The following is a 22,201-nucleotide window of genomic DNA, read 5'->3' as shown; positions in this document are numbered from 1 at the left end:
TTACCGTCAGGTGAAATGATTCTGCCACTCACCTTCCCTGGCTCCACCCTCCTGTCACAGACCGGCGCTTGACCACGCCCCCACTGCCACAGGCAAGCAGAAACGTGCACTTCTGGAGCAATGAGGAGACAGAGTTCATGCTCATTCAGCTTAAGGAGTTGAATATATTAAAATTCATGGACGGGAGAAAAACGCGCAATGGAGAACACGGAACTGATAACTTTGTTTACACTCTTGAATAGCTCTTCTTCATGACGACAACTGGAAGTGTACCAACACGATGGGGCGTGTTGCGCCACCTGTGGCTCGGGTGCACAATGCACCTCACACAATAGCCCGATTTCATTGTGTGCATGTAGGATTGGATTTCTCTGGCACCCTGCTGGGACCTTCAGCTCGATTACCGACAGCAGCTCGATTTGGATGTGCATGTAAACGTAGTCAATGAAAGGTCGTTAATAAGATAACCTGTGCAAAAAAAAAAAAGCATGAATGTAAAAGTGTTTACAATATTTAACAGCAGTTTAGTTTGATAGATGAAAATCAAATCGAACACGAAGCATGATTTCAAAATCTCACCACCGTTTAATGCTCTAAACATTGGTCATACAGTGGTGCTTAAAAGTTTGTGAACCCTTTAGAATTTTCTACAGTATATTTCTGCATAAATATGACCTAAAACATCATCAGACTTTCACACAAGTCCTAAAAGTAGATAAAGAGAACCCAGTTAAACAAATGAGACAAAAAATATTATACTTGGTCATTTATTTATTGAGGAAAATGATCCAATATTACATATCTGTGAGTGGCAAAAGTATGTGAACCTTTGCTTTCAGTATCTGGTGTGACCCCCTTGTGCAGCAATAACTGCAACTAAACGTTTGCGGTAACTGTTGATCAGTCCTGCACACCGGCTTGGAGGAATTTTAGCCCGTTCCTCCGTACAGAACAGCTTCAACTCTGGGATGTTGGTGGGTTTCCTCACGTGAGCTGCTCGCTTCAGGTCCTTCCACAACATTTCCATTGGATTAAGGTCAGGACTTTGACTTGGCCATTCCAAAACATTAACTTTATTCTTCTTTAACCATTCTTTGGTAGAACGACTTGTGTGCGACAAAACCACAAAAAATAAAAAAAAAAGCAACAAAATATGGAATAAAAGTATTTGATGGTAAGAACGTATCTTTTTTATTTAAATTTTTGAAGAATTATTATTATTATTGCATTTTTCACAAATTGCTTCTGTCGTTTTCCCGGTTTGTTTATATTCTAAATGGAAATTATTTTTTCGGACGTTTCATATGAAGTCTTTATTTATCGAATTTGCAAGAAATAAAAATAAAAATGCTCCGTTTCCCAAAATCCAGTGAATATGTATAGAATAAAACAGTTATTCCATTCAATCTTGTCGTACATGGATTATAGACAACTTGGTGCTACGTGTCTCATTGACCATCAGCTCATGTACGACTCGATTTCATGGAATAACTGTTAAATATATAAGCTATTACAGCCATCTGGCAAATATTTGCATTTTTACTTATTTCTGAATTATATGTTATACTTTTTATCTCTTTATAACAGAGCTCCCCGCGCACAAAGCATCCGGAGCAGCACCCCATACTTAACAGAATGCATTGACCTGAATTTTGATGGCTTTTGAGACCATATGCAAAGCAACATACGTGTATCACCACAGGGAACCTGATCAAAAGTATCTCAAAAACACTTGATGACCAGAGAACGAAACTTGTTTTTAGTTTTTCTGCTTGCTGTATTCAATAAAGTCCTGTATTTGCTTCCTGACATAATGCAGAGCCTAACATCTAAAAAAAAGTCTAACACGGTGTGCCACAAGGTTCTCATTTAGGTCCTCTTATCTACAAGGTCTCTTGCACATATAATAAAATAATAAGCGTTGGAAAGCTCAATCGATTTCATTCCATTTATTTATCCACAGTTAAATTATAGAAGAGCTCTATACTTAAGAGAATATAGTAGTGCATTGACCTGATTTTTGATGGATTTTCGCGACCATACAATGTCTGCATGTACAAATGATGTCCGTGTACCACCACAGGGAACCTGATCATAAGCGCAAAGCAACGTATCTTATAAACACTTCACCAGACAATGAAATTTGTATCTTTATTTCCATAAGATAGACAGGTTTTTATCCAGTGCTTATTTTAAATTTGCTTTTTTTAATAAAAATAACTTGGGATTATTTACTAACACATTACACAGAAAATATTCATGATAGTTTCATATAAAACGAGTTAAAACAGTTTTATTGGTCCACTCACTTGTTGGACAGTTGACAGTTTGTGTCGTGTAAGGGGCGATTGACAGATGTAATCGCAGGAAGCGTTTTACTGAAAACACGCGAGCAAACAGATCCAAAATGAGTCGGAAAGCAGACAGTGGTGCAGTGAGGCACAGACAGAACATCAGAGGGAATACAGTCCAATACTCACAGTCCAAAAACACAAACAGGGTCAAACCAGGAAAGCAGCAAAAAATACAAGGCTTTCTCAAAGTCTGTGTGTTACTGAGAGTTTTTATATAAATGTCGGAGCTGTGATTGTGCTCTAATCAGGAACAGGTACATGGTAATTAGTCCTAATGGTGCTGCACCTGCGTGTGGAAGTGAGAGATGAAACCAGACAGCTGTTTGATGTATCGAGTGTGATATTGGATAGTAACTCTACAGTAGTGATCTAAAGTGAAAGCGCTGGTTCACTGCTGTCCACCAGGCACCCAGCAGAGTCACACCATAATAAATGTGATGGTGTTGTTTCTGGGTGAAAAAGAAAGGAATAAATATGTATCGTAACTGCGATGTGTATCTCATTATTGGTCTTACAATAATGTCACAACACAATGCAGTGATTTATTGAGGTGAAAAACACAAGATGACACAGTTTGATGGTTCATTCATGGTGCTTTATTATTATTATTATTATTATTATTTTTATTATTATTATTATTCAGGGTGATTTTGTGTGCTTGTGAATATTTTACTTATAAACTCATCAGGAGCTTCACTTTTAGGCAGCGGGTAAATATATATAATACAACCCTGGTTCCAAAAAAGTTGGGACAAAGTACAAATTGTAAATAAAAACGGAATGCAGTGATGTGGAAGTTTCAAAATTCCATATTTTATTCAGAATAGAACATAGATGACATATCAAATGTTTAAAATGAGAAAATGTATCATTTAAAGAGAAAAATTAGGTGATTTTAAATTTCATGACAACAACACATCTCAAAAAAGTTGGGACAAGGCCATGTTTCCCACTGTGAGACATCCCCTTTTCTCTTGACAACAGTCTGTAAACGTCTGGGGACTGAGGAGACAAGTTGCTCAAGTTTAGGGATAGGAATGTTAACCCATTCTTGTCTAATGTAGGATTCTAGTTGCTCAACTGTCTTGGGTCTTTTTTGTCGTATCTCCTGTTTTATGATGCGCCAAATGTTTTCTATGGGTGAAAGATCTGGACTGCAGGCTGGCCAGTTCAGTACCTGGACCCTTCTTCTACGCAGCCATGATGCTGTAATTGATGCAGTATGTGGTTTGGCATTGTCATGTTGGAAAATGCAAGGTCTTCCCTGAAAGAGACGTCGTCTGGACGGGAGCATATGTTGCTCTAGAACCTGGATATACCTTTCAGCATTGATGGTGCCTTTCCAGATGTGTAAGCTGCCCATGCCACACACACTAATGCAACCCCATACCATCAGAGATGCAGGCTTCTGAACTGAGCGCCAATAACAACTTGGGTCGTCCTTCTCCTCTTTAGTCCGAATGACACGGCGTCCCTGATTTCCATAAAGAACTTCAAATTTTGATTCGTCTGACCACAGAACAGTTTTCCACTTTGCCACAGTCCATTTTAAATGAGCCTTGGCCCAGAGAAGACGTCTGCGCTTCTGGATCATGTTTAGATATGGCTTCTTCTCTGAACTATAGAGTTTTAGCTGCCAATGGCGGATGGCACGGTGAATTGTGTTCACAGATAATGTTCTCTGGAAATATTCCTGAGCCCATTTTGTGATTTCCAATACAGAAGCATGCCTGTATGTGATGCAGTGCCGTCTAAGGGCCCGAAGATCACGGGCACCCAGTATGGTTTTCCGGCCTTGACCCTTACGCACAGAGATTCTTCCAGATTCTCTGAATCTTTTGATGATATTATGCACTGTAGATGATGACATGTTCAAACTCTTTGCAATTTTACACTGTCGAACTCCTTTCTGATATTGCTCCACTATTTGTCGGCGCAGAATTAGGGGGATTGGTGATCCTCTTCCCATCTTTACTTCTGAGAGCCACTGCCACTCCAAGATGCTCTTTTTATACCCAGTCATGTTAATGACCTATTGCCAATTGACCTAATGAGTTGCAGTTTGGTCCTCCAGCTGTTCCTTTTTTGTACCTTTAACTTTTCCAGCCTCTTATTGCCCCTGTCCCAACTTTTTTGAGATGTGTTGCTGTCATGAAATTTCAAATGAGCCAATATTTGGCATGAAATTTCAAAATGTCTCACTTTCGACATTTGATATGTTGTCTATGTTCTATTGTGAATACAATATCAGTTTTTGAGATTTGTAAATTATTGCATTCCGTTTTTATGTACAATTTGTACTTTGTCCCAACTTTTTTGGAATCGGGGTTGTAGTTACATTTAATGTTGTGGAACATCCAGGAAACAAGTTAGTTCCTGTTATCACTTGTACGTATGTAGCTATAACACTGGAGACTGTTATAAATGTTAGTCTCCTTACAGAAAACGTCACATGATCAACAGTTACCAACATTTTTGTAACCTATTTACATGCTGTACAAGCATCACATGTTAATCATTGAGGTTGTGATTTGTAGTCCCAGTTTATCGAAGCAGTAGATATTAAACAGTCTTGTACTGTTGAGAAAAAATGGCCTCAATGAGGCTGGAGCTCGTACTTGCCTCAGTTATGTGTGAGTTTGAAATCTGATCAATCCTGTAGGAGGAGTAGTGATTTTTGTGAAACTGCATATGATCCCTGTGTAGCCTCATCCATGGCAGGTGGCGCCACCTGGTGAACAATTATTTTTAGAATATGTCTTTAGAGTCTTCTGGGTGAGTTTCAGTGAAAACATCCTAGCAGTTTACGAAGAGTAGTGTTTAATGTGACGAATCACCCAAAAATTTCAGACGTCCATAAAATTGTAAATATGACAGGTGGCGCCACCGTCTTGACAGCTTTTATTTATGCACACCCACCTGTGGAACATTGTATGTGAGTTTGATCGCAATTTGACCAAACCTGTAGGAGGAGCAGCGAATTTTGCAAATCGACCACGAACGATGGACGGACAATGCGTGATCATGCAGCCTGGATGACCTAAAAATGATTAGCTTGTAGTAAGTGTTGGTATACAAAAGTGACATTATTGGGATCATCTTAGTCTCGTCTCGTCTTCTTCCGCTTATCCGGGACCGGGTCGCGGAGGCAGCAGTCTAAGCATGGAAGCCCAAACTTCCCTTTCCCCAGACACCTCGGCCAGCTCCTTGGGAAGAACACCGAGGCGTTCCCAGGCCAGCCGAGAGACATAGTCCCTCCAGCGTGTCCTGGGTCTTCCCTGGGGCCTCCTCCCGGGGGGACATGCCTGGAACACCTCCCCAGGGAGGCGTCCAGGAGGCATCTGAAAAAGATGCCCGAGCCACCTCAGCTGATTCCTCTCGATGTGGAGGAGCAGCGGCTCTACTCCGAGCTCCTCCTGAGTGACTGTGCTTCTCACCCTATCTCTAACGGAGCGCCCAGCCAGCCTGCGAAGGAAACTCATTTCGGCCGCTTGTATCGGCGATCTTGTTCTTTCGGTCATTACCCAAAGCTCATGACCATAGGTGAGAGTCGGAACGTAGATCGACCGGTAAATTGAGAGCTTCGCCTTTTGGCTCAGCTCCTTCTTCACCACGACGGACCGGTAAAGCGACTGCATCACTGCGGAGGCTGCACCGATCCGCCTGTCGATCTCACGCTCCATCCTTCCCTCACTCGTGAACAAGATCCCGAGATACTTAAACTCCTCCACTTGAGGCAGGACTTCTCCACCAACCTGGAGAGTGCAAGCCACCCTTTTCCGGTCGAGAACCATGGCCTCGGACTTGGAGGTGCTGATTCTCATCCCAGCCGCTTCACACTCGACTGCAAACCGCCCCAGTGCATGCTGAAGGTCCTGGTTTGAAGAAGCCAACAGGACAACATCATCTGCAAAAAGCAGAGATGAAATCCTGTGGTTCCCAAACAGGATTCCTTCCGGCCCCTGGCTGCGCCTAGAAATTCTGTCCATAAAAATTATGAACAGAACCGAATCTAGAATCATCTTAGTGGTGCCAATAATTATGATACATGGTTATGTAAAAAATATAAAAAATATAGATTTAGATTGTTGAAGGATTTGTTTAAATTCAAATAGAGGTTGGCTTTCTGTCGTATTTTCAGTATGAGACGAAGCGACTCAATCAATTTTTTTCAACAAATAAGATTGAGTGCACGTGTTGACTAAGGGTGCCAATAATTCTGAAGTTGACTGTATGGAGGAGGTTTATGAAGAATGGTTTCATAAATAAACATGTACACAAAGTAAAATCCGACATTTTGCCATTAAACACAACAGTTAGGCGAGTATTTAGTACCAGTGATGAACTTGATGACAAACAGCAGAGGATTAAAAGAAATGAAATAATTATTTAATACATTTAACAGCAGAAGTGTGCAGGAAGGGAATCTGGCGTAAAACTGTGCTCCAATTAATATGACGTGTGGATCAGTAGGGGTCCACATGGGCCCCGACCTGGCAACAGTGCTGGACAAGGAGGAAGAAGAAGAAGAAAAAGATCATAAGTGTCTCAGAACAGAAAATGGTCCACAGTTTGATTCTGCAGAGCTGAAAATCATGTTAGATCCAGTAAATCTGCTCAAGTCGAGGAGATTCTCAGGCCGTCCCCAGGTGCATTATGGGTCTGTACGTGGGTAGGAGGCCACGCTGGACTGTGAGCGTTTCTGGCAGCTATTGACGAAGCTTCAGGCTAAATTTCTGGTTAAATCTCTGCCTATGATGGATCGTGTGGACTGTGGGGCGAGAGCTGATGCACACTGGAGTAGAGCAGAGAAACCTTTATGGACAGGAGAGTAAATGTAGTGCATAACTTTGGAGGACCTCTGCACTGTATTTCCTCTGGAGTATAGTGGCCTTTATACACGAGTCTGTCAAAGATACCAAAGGCAACAAAGCAAGATGAGTAGATACACATCGAGTACACACTCACCGGCAGGGGCGTCACTAGGCCTTCTTTACTGGGGCACGTGCCCCAGTAAAAATCAGCTGTGCCCCAGTAAGAAAATGTTGAAAGATTTTCGTAACAAACTAGTTTCTTTGGCAGATCATTTATCTACTGTAAGTTGTAGGACAGAGTGTGTTTCAAACTTCTATCGCCTCTTCTTTCTAACTAATTTTCTGATTGGTCTGGGAGATTCTCACTGTCAACATAGCGTGCGTGCATGTGGCGTGCCATGAGTCCATTTAGCCTACTGGAGAGATGAGTCTACTCTTGGGATGAGTCAGAGAACGGGCTCTGGATGAGTTAAGGTAGCGCGAAGTTTTTGCAACAAAACAAACCATATTCTAGCAAACCCATTAAACTACATCGAATTAAACGATATTAAATTACTTTTCCAGATGGACATCAGACAATTCTTCTCACGAAGCAGAGACGGGGCAGGGAAACAGTGACAGATGAGGAGGAGGGTGAGACAGGTAAGATTAAGGTTGTAGGCTATGTGCTAGTCAGTCATAACTAACCAGCTAAGTTCGTGAATCGTGAGAGTTGAGGTTGCATAAAAGAAAACTTGAATCAAATACATGACAAAATTAGTTAGGTTATTCAGCTGTTTAGCTGTTCCATGAAATGTTTGGCAGGTTTACTGCATATGAAAGACAATAGAGTATGTTTAAATAAACGTCTTAATGCATTCTTGAACAGACCCTCCCTTTTTAACTTTACCAGTAGATGTATATCAGGAACGTTAAAGGGCTGATGACACATTTTTGACATCTTTGGAGATGTTTTATAACATAAAAAGTAATTCCCGATGATCCATATATTAATTCACGAAGGCGCCTATTTTACAAGTTATGATAAAAAACGCGGCTATTTGGGCAAATTTGACGGGGCTGCAGCACCCAGGAGACGAAAGAGGAGGAGGAGCTATATGACGTCAGCGAAAGAATCTTCCTCCTAACTTACCAGTTTGTTGTTGATGCGACAAGTGTTCAGTTTATCATTATTAGTATTATTATTATACATTATTATACATTATTATAATATATATATAAAAAATCTCCTTCTCACCCCCGGCAGGGGGGTATCCATGTCATCCTCAAGCTCGGGTCCTCTACCAGAGGCCTGGGAGTTTGAGGGTTCTGCGCAGTATCTTCGATGTTCCTAGGACTGCGCTCTTCTGGACTGAGGCTTCAGATATTGTTCCTGGGATTTGCTGGAGCCACTCTCCCAGTTTGGGGGTTACTGCCCCAAGTGCCCCCACTACCACGGGGACCATGCAACCCTTGACCTTCCACATTTGTTCCAGCTGCTCTTTCAACCCTTGATACTTCTCAAGTTTATCATGTTCCTTCTTCCTGATGTTGGCGTCAGCTGGGATCGCCACATCTATCACCACCACCCTCTTCTGCTCTTTGTCCACCACCACTATGTCCGGTTGGTTAGCCAGGATCTGTTTGTCAGCCTGGAAGCTGAAGTCCCACAGAACCTTGGCCCTGTTGTTCTCAGCCACCTTCTGTGGTATGGCCCATTGGGACTTGGGTACTTCTATTCCATACTGGTTGCAGATGTTCCTGTATACTATCCCAGCCACTTGGTTGTGCCTCTCCATGTACGCTGATCCAGCTAGCATCTTACACCCTGCTACTATGTGCTGGACTGTGTATATATATATATATATATATATATATATATATATATATATATATATATATATATATATATAGTTATTATGCCTTCGCGTTGTGTTGCCGGCTTTTGCTCCAAAACCCACAAGGATGGGGTAAGTTTATTCAAGTTTCCCAGAGATCCCGAGCTGCATGCGAAGTGGGTGAAGCAAGTCAGGCGCACTCGTGACAAGTGGGAGCCCTCACCAACATCCGTCCTGTGCTCTGAACACTTCGATTTGGATTGTTTTGACATCCTTCCCAGCTTAAAGGAATCTCTTGGGTGTTCAGTTCAGCACAAATGTGTGTTGCTACCATCAGCAGTGCCTACAGTATTCCGGAGGGGGTCTACTAGTAGCTATGCCGGATCCAGCAGTCGCCTGGGACAAGGCGACTCCTCCAAAGACAGTCCTCCTGTCAGAGCATGTGTTGAGAAACGACATAAGATAAAGGTACGTAGAGCTCTGACATGATGCTAAAAATAGTAACCATGCGGTCTGCGCGGCCATCTTGGAAGTGACTCGCTCCAGAGCGCTCATAGAGTACACATCATAGAGTACACATTCATGATAATCATAAATGTAATCGTAAAGTCGGTGTGATATCAGTCATGTATTTGCTTGTGAAAGCTTGCACTGTCTTCGATGGTGTTGGATGGTTTGTTTACGTCTTCTTAGTACTAATACAAAAAAAAACTGATCTATGGGTATGGGCATCATATCGCCTAGTCTTCCTCCTCACTTGCTGGTTTGTTGATGTGACAGATTTGTAGTAGCAGTTGTAGTATTTTGCCTTTGCATTGTGGTCTCTTATTGCCGAGTTGAAAGAATTTGTTTCTCAAAGCAAACACTGAGGGAAAGCTAACTTAGCCAGACAAGTAGGCTACAGATTGTCATTTGCTTACACTGATGTAGGTTATCAAATATTTTGCTTCATTCAAGGATAAAACTAAGAAGCCATAAACTAGAAGACGTGCCTGCCAATATTATCCTAAATGTATCACGGATCAGGCATAGTCGTAAGCTTATTATGTTAGCCGTTTGCATGCTCCATTAGGAACCATGTATTCAGTGTAGCATACGGCTTACATGATATAAGCAGTGTTTACACATGCGAGACAACAATACACAATATTAAAATATTGATTCCGTAACATTTTGAACAAATACGGGTTGACCTACCAATCCTTGTTATCCAACCTTGTGGTGTTCAATGCTGGGCTGTCTGCCTGTCCGCTGTCCATCTCAGGGTCGGAGTCGCTCTCAGATTGCACAGTAACAGGTTCAAACCTGTACGGTTGGATGCACCCGTGTTCGTCATCACTAGATTCTTCCGATCTATCCCACTCACAACACAATTCTAGACTCCCAGAAGAGGAAGAGCTAGAGAGTTCACCGGCGTTTTCATGCGCCATTTCCATTGAGTAGACAGCCAGTGAACCGCAGCGTGTTCTTCCACTGACGTCACAACATGGCCGCGAGCCACGGACCCAGTTTTCTTGCGCTGTGCAATTAAAAGTTGGATATTCGTGTAACAACAGCTTCTTTTCACGTAATTATAACATAAATCTAACATGTTTGCCATGTTGTATAGTTTATTTAAGAAATTGCATAGAGTCATGTTCGTGTCATCAGCCCTTTAAGGTGCATTGTGCGGGGGGGCATTTTGTGTGTGTGTGTCGGGGGGGCAGTGCCCCAGTAAAGCTTAATTCCTAGTGACGCCCCTGCTCACCGGCCACTTTCATAGAAACTTGTTGATTCTAAGATTCCTGTTTTTGGCTGCAGGAGTGGAACCCGATGTGTTCTTCTGTTCTGCTGTTGCTTGCTGAGATGCTTTTCTGCTCACCACAGTTGTAAAGAGTGATTATGAGTTACTATATCCTTCCAATCTGTCCATTTTCCTCTGACCCTCTCTTATCCACAAGTGTTCAGAATTGCGGTGCCAGGTCTTAATTATTTTGACCTTTAAAAGTAGTAAACAGGCACCCTTGTCAGACATAGTGGCTCCCAACTCGTTAGTTGTCAGGGCATGTTACAACATGCCAACTTCAGACACCCTGGCGCCACTGTCCATCACACGCCAACTTCAGACACCCTGGCGCCACTGTCCATCACACTGTGCTGCGTGGACTATATAAGATGCGCACAAACATCGAAGAAAACACAGCACACATCAGACGGGGACTCCATGCAACACCTGCTTCTCATCAGTGAATATTTGGATCCGTTTCTCTCTTTCTTTCTCGGTTTCATTTCTTTCTTGCTTTCTGTCTTTCTATCGCGGACGTGTCAGGATCCAACGTCCATCATTTGTGCCGTGTGAGCATTCCGTGCGTCCTTGAATGTAAGTTGTTTATTGTTGTGTAGCTACTGTGTTATGTGTGTACTCGTTATCTGTAACTGTTACATGTGGCGGTAAGGCTAGCGAGTATTTCTTCTCTTTTTCTCTCATCCTGTCTGTCTATTTTCTTACGTGTTTGTTCTGTTCTGTTCAGTAGCCATGTAATGATAGCGCTTGTCTTCTCGACCGCGGTCTGTTAAGGGAGCACATTTCATTATTAGCCATTGCCGTGTTGGGAGTGTAGTGGTGGTATGTACAGTTCATAACCGCGCCACATATTCTAACCTTCTATGCGCAATACAGCGCGGGGCAGCGCTTAAAGGAGCCATGCTCCCCTTCATTCAGCCGACACACTCTGTGTCTTCATGCGGGTGTGACTCGCTGTAAGCAGTTGCACCACGCACCTTGGTAATGATAGCTGCTGTAGGCAGCTATCCTCATCCTCCGTGTACGTTGTACACATTGTACATATTGTGTACATATCGTGTAGATAGTCAGTATCTAGTGTGTTGTGTTATTTATTATGGGGTGTAAATAGCATTCATTGGGCTTTACATTGTTTTACTTATATAGTATTCATTTGTGTGTTTTACATTTGTATTACATTGTATATAATTATTATTCATTTGCGTTAATATATATTTAATGCGATGTGTATTTGTATTTATATCATTGTTATTATTTACATTATTGCTTGTGTGTATATTATTGCTCATGTCTTGTTGTATTTGTATTTTATTCTGTTTTCTAGTAAAACCACGGTTTACACGGTTTCTCGTGAGTGGACATCCATTAATTCCTGTTCTAACCGGACAGCCTGTGTAGCTTGCTGTATACCTGATCCAGTGTCCCTCCTATACAGTCCTTTACCCTGTCCATCATCGGACACCCATTTTTATATGGTCCTTCGAGCCGGATACAGCGTTCTACACAGTCAGGATGTCCATTCATGATGGCAGTGCCCGTCCTCGCCGTGAGCACCACCACCCCAGGCACCTGGATGACTACGTGGTGACCCAGGCTCAGCGACGGCTGCCACAGGACGGCGCACACACCCAGGATGATTCTTCCCACGTGGGAGACAGCAGGCCCCGGGAGCCATCACACACTCCCCCTGCTGGGCAGACTCCCCTGGACACGTCAGCAGCTATCCTCCTCGCCCTTCAGCAGATACGGGAGGACAATCGGCAGCTGCAGCGGGATGTGCAGTACCTGTTGCAACAACACTATGCATCACCTCCACGCACTCCAGCGAGGGACATCCAGGTTCCAGCCGTCACGCCTGGAACCCCCCCAGCAGTCCTATCATCACCACTGCAGCATGACAGAACATACAGCCCTGCTGACTCAACCAGTGGACATCGCCGAGCCCCGGTGGCCGAGCAGTCGTCACCTCTACCTCGGCCACACATCGCAGGAGCTGAGGCAGCGACGTCCACACCGCCACACGGAGGAGCTCCCCATCTGCCAACACCACTGACGGCAGAGCTGACAGAGCACCTGAGGAGCATGAATCTGCCACGGGGTCACTCATTCACGTCATCCTCACCCTTTCCTGCCACCCCACAGTACTCAGCGCCATTCAGCCCACGGCGCCCTTCGTCTGCTCAGAGACAGCGGACGTCATCACCGGTGTCGGCCGGTCAGAGGGCAGTGGCACCAGATCATCACAGGCTGTCACCTGTCCCACAGCGACTGACATCTCTTCCCCCTCAGGAGCTGACCTACCGCGGGCCCAAGATGAGAATCCCAGCGTTCACCGAGGATGACCCACGGCAGTTCAACAGGATGCAGCTGGCACTCGACAACGTCCTACCACCCGACGCGACAGAGCGCTTCAAATATCAGATCCTGCTGGACCACCTGAAGCTAGAGGATGCTGTCCTGGTAGCGGATGCTTACTGCCACAGCAGCTATCCCTACAGTGATACGATGGCAGCCCTCACGAAGCTCTTTGGGCAGCCCCGCAAACTGGCACTCAGGCAGATCAACCAGGTCTTGGCTGAGCCCCCTGTCAGGAGCGGTGACCAGAGAGGCTTCAGGAACTTCGCCCTGAAGGTGCAGTCCTTGGTGGGGATGCTGGATAAGATGGGGACCCAGGAACAGCTTGAGCTACGGTGTGGTTCGCATGTGTCTCGGTTGCTGCCCAAGCTGCCTCACGAGCTGCGTACTGCCTTCAGGCGGTACATCGACCCAGACCGTGTGCCTGTCCCCACACTCCTGGACTTCGCCGCATGGTTACAGCACGAGGTTGGTGTGCAGCTGGACGAGACCAACGACCCGCCAAAGGCAACAGCGAGCCAGGCAGAGCGGCAGCAGAGCACCAGAGGCAAGCATCCGGCAGCCACACGCTCCACCACGGTCCTGCTGGTAGACCCCCCAGCCAAGTCAGCTCAGCAGCCATCAAAGTCAGCTCCACGTACACCCGCCAAGGTGGAGCCTCCAAAGAAGTACTGCCCCTTCTGCAACAGCACGGAGCACTACTTCAACCAGTGCACTGCGTTCAAGAGTATGTCACTGGAACCAAGGCTCCAGTGGATCAAGACCGGGAAGAAGTGCTGGAGGTGTGGACGCGACCATCAAGCAGCTCAGTGCTACCTCAAGGCACGGTGCCCGAAGTGCAATCGCCTGCACCTCGAGGTACTGCATGAGGTGAATGCACAAAGCAGGCCGGAGACTGCGACACTGTCTTCACCCAGCCAGCCATCCACCTACTACCTCGACCCAGCACGGAGAGGTAGTTGTGTGCTGCTGAAGATGGTGAAGGTGCTCCTTCATCACGGGGGCAAGAAGATGGAGACCTACGCCATCCTCGATGACGGGTCAGAGCGCACCATGCTCCTCCACCAAGCAGCGCAGCAGCTTGGCCTCAAAGGACAGAGTGAGAACCTGGCCCTCCGCACCATCCGTCATGACATCAGAACGGTGCCGGGGAGGTCAGTGTCCTTCTCTGTGTCATCCCTCAGTCAACCGCAGCAGCGGTACAAGATACAGCGGGCCTTCACATCACCCGAACTGGGACTGTCCCCTCATTCACACCCAGTCGAGGCTCTCCAAAGGACCTACCGCCACCTCAGAGGGCTGCCTCTTCACTCCTTTACTCAGGCCCGTCCGCTGCTCCTCATTGGGTCTGACTACCCAGACCTCCTCATCCCCATCGAGCCTGTGCACATAGGCCCACCAGGTGGACCCATTGCCCTGAAGACACACCTTGGGTGGACACTTCAAGGCCCCGCCAAGGCTGTCAAGCATCGGTCTTCCACCTCAGCGTGCCTGTTCATCAGTGCACCGTCACCATCAGTGGAGCTGCTGCAGGACGCCACCGAGCTGCAGAAGTCCCAGTTCTGCGGCCACATCACCGTGACCTCTGACCCTGCGTTGCCTGATGCAGGGACCTTCAGTCAATATCCAGAGCTGCTGGAGGCCACAGTCAGAGCGCGTCACGGGGCGGCCACATCCGCCATCACAGCTGAGGACTACAGGCAAGCGGAGATGACACTCCTCAGGAAGGCACAGAGTGACTCCTTCCCCGAAGACCTCACCCTGCTCTCAGCGGGGAAGCCAGTCTCCACTGACAGCAGGATCCTCACATTGTCCCCGGAGTACGACGCTGAGACACAGCTGATCCGGGTCGGAGGTCGTCTGCGCAGGTGTGACACGGTTGAGGAGGAGACTCTGCACCCCATCCTGCTTGACCCTCAGCACCCCATCACACAGCTCATCATCCGAGACTTCGACAGCCACCTGGCGCACCCAGGACCAGAGCGAGTGTTTGCTGAGCTGCGCCGGCGGTACTGGATCATGCGTGGGAGAGCGGCTGTCAAGAAACATCAGCACAGCTGTCCAGAGTGTCAGAAGTGGCGAGGCACACCAGTGATCCCCAGAATGGCTGACTTGCCACCATCAAGTCTGCGCTTGCACAAGCCAGCCTTCTATTCCACTGGAATGGATTGTTTCGGGCCGTACCTCATCAAGATCGGCCGACGCACTGAGAAACGGTGGGGCATCGTTTTCAAGTGCCTGACAACCCATGCAGTGCATCTAGACCTCCTCACCAGCATGGACACTGATGCTTTCTTGATGGCCCTGCGGCGCTTTATCGCATGCCGAGGGAAGCCACATGAGCTGCTCTCCGACCAAGGCACCAATTTCAGAGGGGGTCAGTCTGAACTGCAGGAGATGTTCAAAGCCCTCAGCCCAGAGCTACAGTCCCACTTAGCCAGTCAACAGATTGACTTCAAGTTCAATCCTCCACATGCTCCGCACTTCGGTGGTTCCTGGGAACGGGAGATCCGTTCCATCAAAGCTGCCCTACACACTACACTCGATGCACAGACAGTCACTGAGGAGGTGTTGAGGACAGTGCTGATCGAGGTGGAAAGCATCATCAACTCCAAGCCCTTGGGTTACACCTCGTCAGACATCGCAGATCCAGATCCCATCACTCCAAACATGCTGCTGATGGGGCGGCACGACCCTTCCATACCACAAGTGGTCTACACCGACTCCGACATCCTGAGCAGGCGCAGGTGGAGACAGTGCCAGGCCCTTGTGGACCAATTCTGGGCTAAGTTCATCAGGAACTACCTGCCCTCTCTTCAAACCCGCTCCAAGTGGCAACGAGACCGGGAGGACCTCATCGTTGACAGCATCGTGATGATTGTCGACCCTCAACTCCCACGTGCCCTGTGGCCTGTGGGCAAGGTCACTGCTGTCACCCCTGGAGCAGATGGCAGGGTACGTACTGCACAGGTGCAGGTCAAGGACCGGACCTACACACGCCCAGTCTCACGCCTGGTGAGACTCCCTTCACTCCCTCAGGACACCTCTGCCTGACATCATGGACACAACTTTGTTCTACAAAGTTGGGGGCGGCTGTTCAGAATTGCGGTGCCAGGTCTTAATTATTTTGACCTTTAAAAGTAGTAAACAGGCACCCTTGTCAGACATAGTGGCTCCCAACTCGTTAGTTGTCAGGGCATGTTACAACATGCCAACTTCAGACACCCTGGCGCCACTGTCCATCACACGCCAACTTCAGACACCCTGGCGCCATTGTCCATCACACTGTGCTGCGTGGACTATATAAGATGTGCACAAACATCGAAGAAAACACAGCACACATCAGACGGGGACTCCATGCAACACCTGCTTGTCATCAGTGAATATTTGGATCCGTTTCTCTCTTTCTTTCTCGGTTTCATTTCTTTCTTGCTTTCTGTCTTTCTATCGCGGACGTGTCAGGATCCAACGTCCATCATTTGTGCCGTGTGAGCATTCCGTGCGTCCTTGAATGTAAGTTGTTTATTGTTGTGTAGCTACTGTGTTATGTGTGTACTCGTTATCTGTAACTGTTACATGTGGCGGTAAGGCTAGCGAGTATTTCTTCTCTTTTTCTCTCATCCTGTGTCTGTCTATTTTCTTACGTGTTTGTTCTGTTCTGTTCAGTAGCCATGTAATGATAGCGCTTGTCTTCTCGACCGCGGTCTGTTAAGGGAGCACATTTCATTATTAGCCATTGCCGTGTTGGGAGTGTAGTGGTGGTATGTACAGTTCATAACCGCGCCACATATTCTAACCTTCTATGCGCAATACAGCGCGGGGCAGCGCTTAAAGGAGCCATGCTCCCCTTCATTCAGCCGACACACTCTGTGTCTTCATGCGGGTGTGACTCGCTGTAAGCAGTTGCACCACGCACCTTGGTAATGATAGCTGCTGTAGGCAGCTATCCTCATCCTCCGTGTACGTTGTACACATTGTACATATTGTGTACATATCGTGTATATAGTCAGTATCTAGTGTGTTGTGTTATTTATTATGGGGTGTAAATAGCATTCATTGGGCTTTACATTGTTTTACTTATATAGTATTCATTTGTGTGTTTTACATTTGTATTACATTGTATATAATTATTATTCATTTGCGTTAATATATATTTAATGCGATGTGTATTTGTATTTATATCATTGTTATTATTTACATTATTGCTTGTGTGTATATTATTGCTCATGTCTTGTTGTATTTGTATTTTATTCTGTTTTCTAGTAAAACCACGGTTTACACGGTTTCTCGTGAGTGGACATCCATTAATTCCTGTTCTAACCGGACAGCCTGTGTAGCTTGCTGTATACCTGATCCAGTGTCCCTCCTATACAGTCCTTTACCCTGTCCATCATCGGACAACCATTTTTATAACAAGGCATTTGTTTTTTCCACCCACAGAACTGTCGCTCACTCACTCATTCACTCACTCTATGTTTTTTGTTTTTCACACCATTCTGTGCAAAGACTGTTGTGTGTGAAAACCCCAGGAAGGAGATCAGCAGCTTCTGAAATACTCAAACCAACACCCACGCCACAGTGAAAGAAAGTCACACAAAAATTGAGATCACAATTTTTCCCGTTCTGATGTTTGAACATTGTGAACATTAACCGAAGCTCTTGATTTGGATCTGCGTGATTTGATGCATTGTGCTGCTGTCAAGAGATCGGCTGATTAGAGAACTTATAACTATTAGTTATTACTAATTAGGGAAGGCCATGGCTTAATGGTTAGAGAAGCAGCTTTGGGACCAAAAGGTTATTGGTTTGATTCCCTAGACCAGCAGGAATGGCTGAAGTGCCCGTGAGCGAGGCATTGAACCCTCAACTGCTCCCCAGGCTGCTCTGAGTATGGCATACATCGCTCTGGATAACAGCGTCTGCTAAATGTCTTTAACGTAATATAAAACATCAGGTGGAGGGATGTTCCTAATAAAGTGGCCGGTGAGTGTATACATGGACAAATTTTAGAAAGGAATTTGTGCAATGGAATCATCAAAAAAAAAAAAAATTAGTTTGTTCAAGTGTGTGCAGTGTGAGTAATATGAAAAAGCCACTCCCCTTTCTGAATTGTTTGAGCTGATACCCATCCCCCATAGCTGGTATGCATCATCGAGTTTCAATACATTTTATTTCCAAATGCAGGGCGCCCTAACCACATGTTAGTCTGTTTACAAACCGCTCGCTCAGCAGCCAGTTCGGAAAAGTCATGTGAGGTCATGCGCAGGTCAGAGGTCGCGACCGCAAACATGGCGGATCGCACAGATCGAATGAAGTCTCCGAAATCGAGACAAAAAATAAAAAAATGATGCTTTTAAGGAAGTATCTGACAGGCAAAAAGAGAGGGAAAAAAACACAGCAGACAAGCCGAGTCAATATTGTTGGCTCTCGAGCGCTTGCTTCCGTGTCAGAGGCCGCCGGATCCGTCATGTTTGTGGTGACCTCGCTCATTATAATATTATAATGAGGATAAACTTCTTTGGTCGTTTCCGTACCCAAGTGTGATGTTTTTCCAGCTCATTCTCCTTCACGGGGCGGCACGGTGGTGTAGTGGTTAGCGCTGTCGCCTCACAGCAAGAAGGTCCTGGGTTCGAGCCCCGGGGCCGGCGAGGGCCTTTCTATGTGGAGTTTGCATGTTCTCCCCGTGTCCGCGTGGGTTTCCTCCGGGTGCTCCGGTTTCCCCCACAGTCCAAAGACATGCAGGTTAGGTTAACTGGTGACTCTAAATTGAGCGTAGGTGTGAATGTGAGTGTGAATGGTTGTCTGTGTCTATGTGTCAGCCCTGTGATGACCTGGCGACTTGTCCAGGGTGTACCCCGCCTTTCGCCCGTAGTCAGCTGGGATAGGCTCCAGCTTGCCTGCGTCCCTGTAGAAGGATAAAGCGGCTAGAGATAATGAGATGAGATGAGATTCTCCTTCACAAGGCATGAGGCAGCGGGCAATACAGCATGTGATTCAAGTACCTAGGGGTTATTCTAGTGCCACAGGGTACGATTCATCTTTATAATACATCGACCTGTGGCACTTTCATTCCAGTGCATTTACAGAGTCCACCACACAGATAACCACTACCACACTGTGGCACGGTGGTGTAGTGGTTAGCACAGTCACCTCACAAGAATAAGGTTCTGGGTTCGAGCCCCGTGGCCGGCGAGGGCCTGTCTGTGTGGAGTTTGCATGTTCTCCCCATGTCTGCGTGGGTTTCCTCTGGGTGCTCCGGTTTCCCCCACAGTCCAAAGACATGCAGTTAGGTTAACATGGGGCGGCCTTAGGCTGAAGTGCCCTTGAGCGAGGTACCGAACCCCTGACTGCTCCCCGGGTGCTCTGGTGTGGCTGCCTACTGCTCTGAGTGTGTGTGTGTGTGTGTGTTCACTGCTTCAGATGGGTTAAATGCAGAGGATGAATTTCACTGTGCTTGAAGTGTGCATGTGACAAATCAAGGTTTCTTCTTCTTGGCCCTTATTTACAAAACAAACATTCGAAAGAAGGCTGGGCGTACAGCCATGTCCATTCAAAGCTCAACGTGGACCTGAGTGGAGGCTATGATCATGATTCACCTCGTGTACATGAGTTTTCTGGTCAGTTAATAAATCTGACTGAGTGGGCAAATTTGATTCGACCATATGTTCTGACTGGCATTGAAGCACGATACGTACAGTGGCATGCAAAAGTTTGGGCACCCTTGCTGAAAATGTCTGTTACTGTGAATAGTTAAGTGAGCAGAAGATGAACTGATCACCAAAAGGCATAAAGGTAAAGACGACACGTTTCTTTTCAGCATTTTATGCAGGATTTGTGTATTATTATTGTTTTGTACAATTGGAGAGTGAAAAAAGAAAAGGAACATCATACGAAAGTTTGGGCACCCCGATACATTTGAGTTCTCAGGTAACTTTTACCAAGCTTCCAGACCTTAATTATCTTATTGAGCTGTGGCTTGTTCGAATTGTTTGTTAGGAAAGGTCAGATGATGCAGATTTCAAAGCTGTATAAATTCTCTGACTCCTCAAACTTGTCCCTAAAATCAACAGCCATGAGCTCCTCTAAGCAACTCCCTCGCATTCTGAATAATAAAATAATTGATGCTCACAGAGCAGGAGAAGGCTACAAGAACGTAGCAAAGTGTTTTCAGGTAGCTGTTTCCTCAGATCGTAATGTTATTAAGAAATGGCAGTTAACAGAAACAGTGGAGATCAAGGTGAGGTCTGGAAGATGAAGAAAACTTTCTGAAAGAACTGTTCGTTGGATTGCTAGAAAGGCAAATAAAAACCCCTGTTTGACTGCAAAAGACCTTCAGAAAGATTTCGCAGACCCTGGAGTGGTGGTGCACTGTTCTACTATGCAGCGACACCTGAACAAATATGACCTTCATGGGAGAGTCATCAGAAGAAAACCTTTCCTGTGTCCGAGCCACAAAATTCAGCGTCTGAAGTTTGCAAATGAACATCTAAATAAGCCTGATGCATTTTGGAAACAAGTCCTGTGGACTGATGAAATCAAAATAGAACTTTTTGGCCACAATGTGCAAAGGTATGTTGGAGAAAAAAGGGTGCCAAATTCCAGGAAAAGAACGCCTCTCCAACTCTGAAGCATGGGTGTGGATCGATCATGCTTTGGGGTTGTGTTGCAGCCAGTGGCACAGGGCACATTTCATTGGTCGAGGGAAGCATGGATTCGAATAAATACCAGCAAATTCTGGAAGCAAACATCACACCGTCTGTAAAAAAGTTGAAGTTAAAAAGAGGACGGGTCCTACAATAAGACGATGATCCAAAACACCCCTCAAAATCTACAATGGAATACCTCAAGAGGCCCAAGCTGAAGGTTTTGCCCGGGCCCTCACAGTCACCTGACCTAAACATTATTGAAAATCTGTGGATAGATCTCAAAAGAGCAGTGCATGCAAGACAGCCCAAGAAACTTGTAGAACTGGAAGCCTTTTGCAAGCATGAATGTGTGAAAATCCCCCAGGTAAGAACTGAAAGATTATTATCTGGCTACAAAAAGTGTTTACAAGCTGTGATACTTGCCAAAGGGGGTGTTACTAGGTACTAACCATGCAGGGTGCCCAAACTTTTGCTTCAGGTCCTTTTCATTTTTTGGTATTTTACACCTGTAAATGATGGAAATAAAAATGTACTCTTGTGGAAAATATTAAAGAAACGTGTCATCTTTACCCTTATGCCTTTTGGTGATCAGTTTAAGTATTTAAAAGAAACAGAAATAGCGAAAAGAATATATACATTTCCCCCCAATATCTCCTGTTCCACACTCCAGCCCAATTGGTGGCGCTAATGCACCTTTAAGTTGGTTTGCCAACCACCAAAAAAACCCTAAAGAAGAAACAAAATGGCTGAGTGTGTTACTGAACCAACCAAGGACGAAATAAAAACTCTACTCGAAAACAAAACCCCAAAAAATAAAAAAAATTTGCAACAAAATATGGAATAAAAGTATTTGATAGTAAGAACTTATCTTTTGTATTTTTCAAGAATTATTATTATTATTATTATTATTATTATTATTATTATTATAGCATTTTTCACAAATTGCTCCTGTCATTTTGCCGGTTTGTTTACATTCTAAACGGAAATGATTTCATCTGACGTTTTGTATAAAGTTTTTATTTATTGAATTTGCAAAAAATAAAAATAAAAATGCTCCATTTCTCAAAATCCAGTGAATGTGGATAGAATAAAACAGTTATTCCACTCAATCTCACCGTACATGGATTATAGACAACTCAGTGCTACACGCAGGCCCGGCGCCGTGGGGGGGGGCGAAAGGGGGCATCGCCCCCTCAACGGAGACTCAGATAACTTAATTGTTTTCTTAATTGTTATTGTGGGTGTATGTGTGAAATGCTGACACAGCCGCGCATACATAGACCTGTGATAAGGACAAGGGCGGGGGTTTTACATGTACACTTACAAGTGCACCGTCTCTGCAATATCCTGTAATATGCAGTCAGTTTACGGGAGTAGTCTTTCCCCCACCGAATTAAACGAATTCAAGCACAATATTGTGAATCCATTTTCT

At 45.4% G+C, this 22,201-nt stretch overlaps 1 protein-coding gene across 1 annotated transcript in view; it reads left to right on the top strand.

Annotated features, from left to right (window-relative positions):
- galnt18a (UDP-N-acetyl-alpha-D-galactosamine:polypeptide N-acetylgalactosaminyltransferase 18a) overlaps positions 1-22,201 on the top strand; it is a 280,427-nt gene that overhangs the window by 67,729 nt on the left and 190,497 nt on the right. The gene's annotated exons all lie outside the window — the stretch shown is intronic.

The sequence above is a fragment of the Neoarius graeffei genome, chromosome 8 (assembly GCF_027579695.1).
Source record: "Neoarius graeffei isolate fNeoGra1 chromosome 8, fNeoGra1.pri, whole genome shotgun sequence".
Classification (NCBI taxonomy): domain Eukaryota; kingdom Metazoa; phylum Chordata; class Actinopteri; order Siluriformes; family Ariidae; genus Neoarius; species Neoarius graeffei.
Note: the sequence above shows the minus strand (reverse complement) of the source record. Positions and strands in the feature narration are given on the sequence as shown.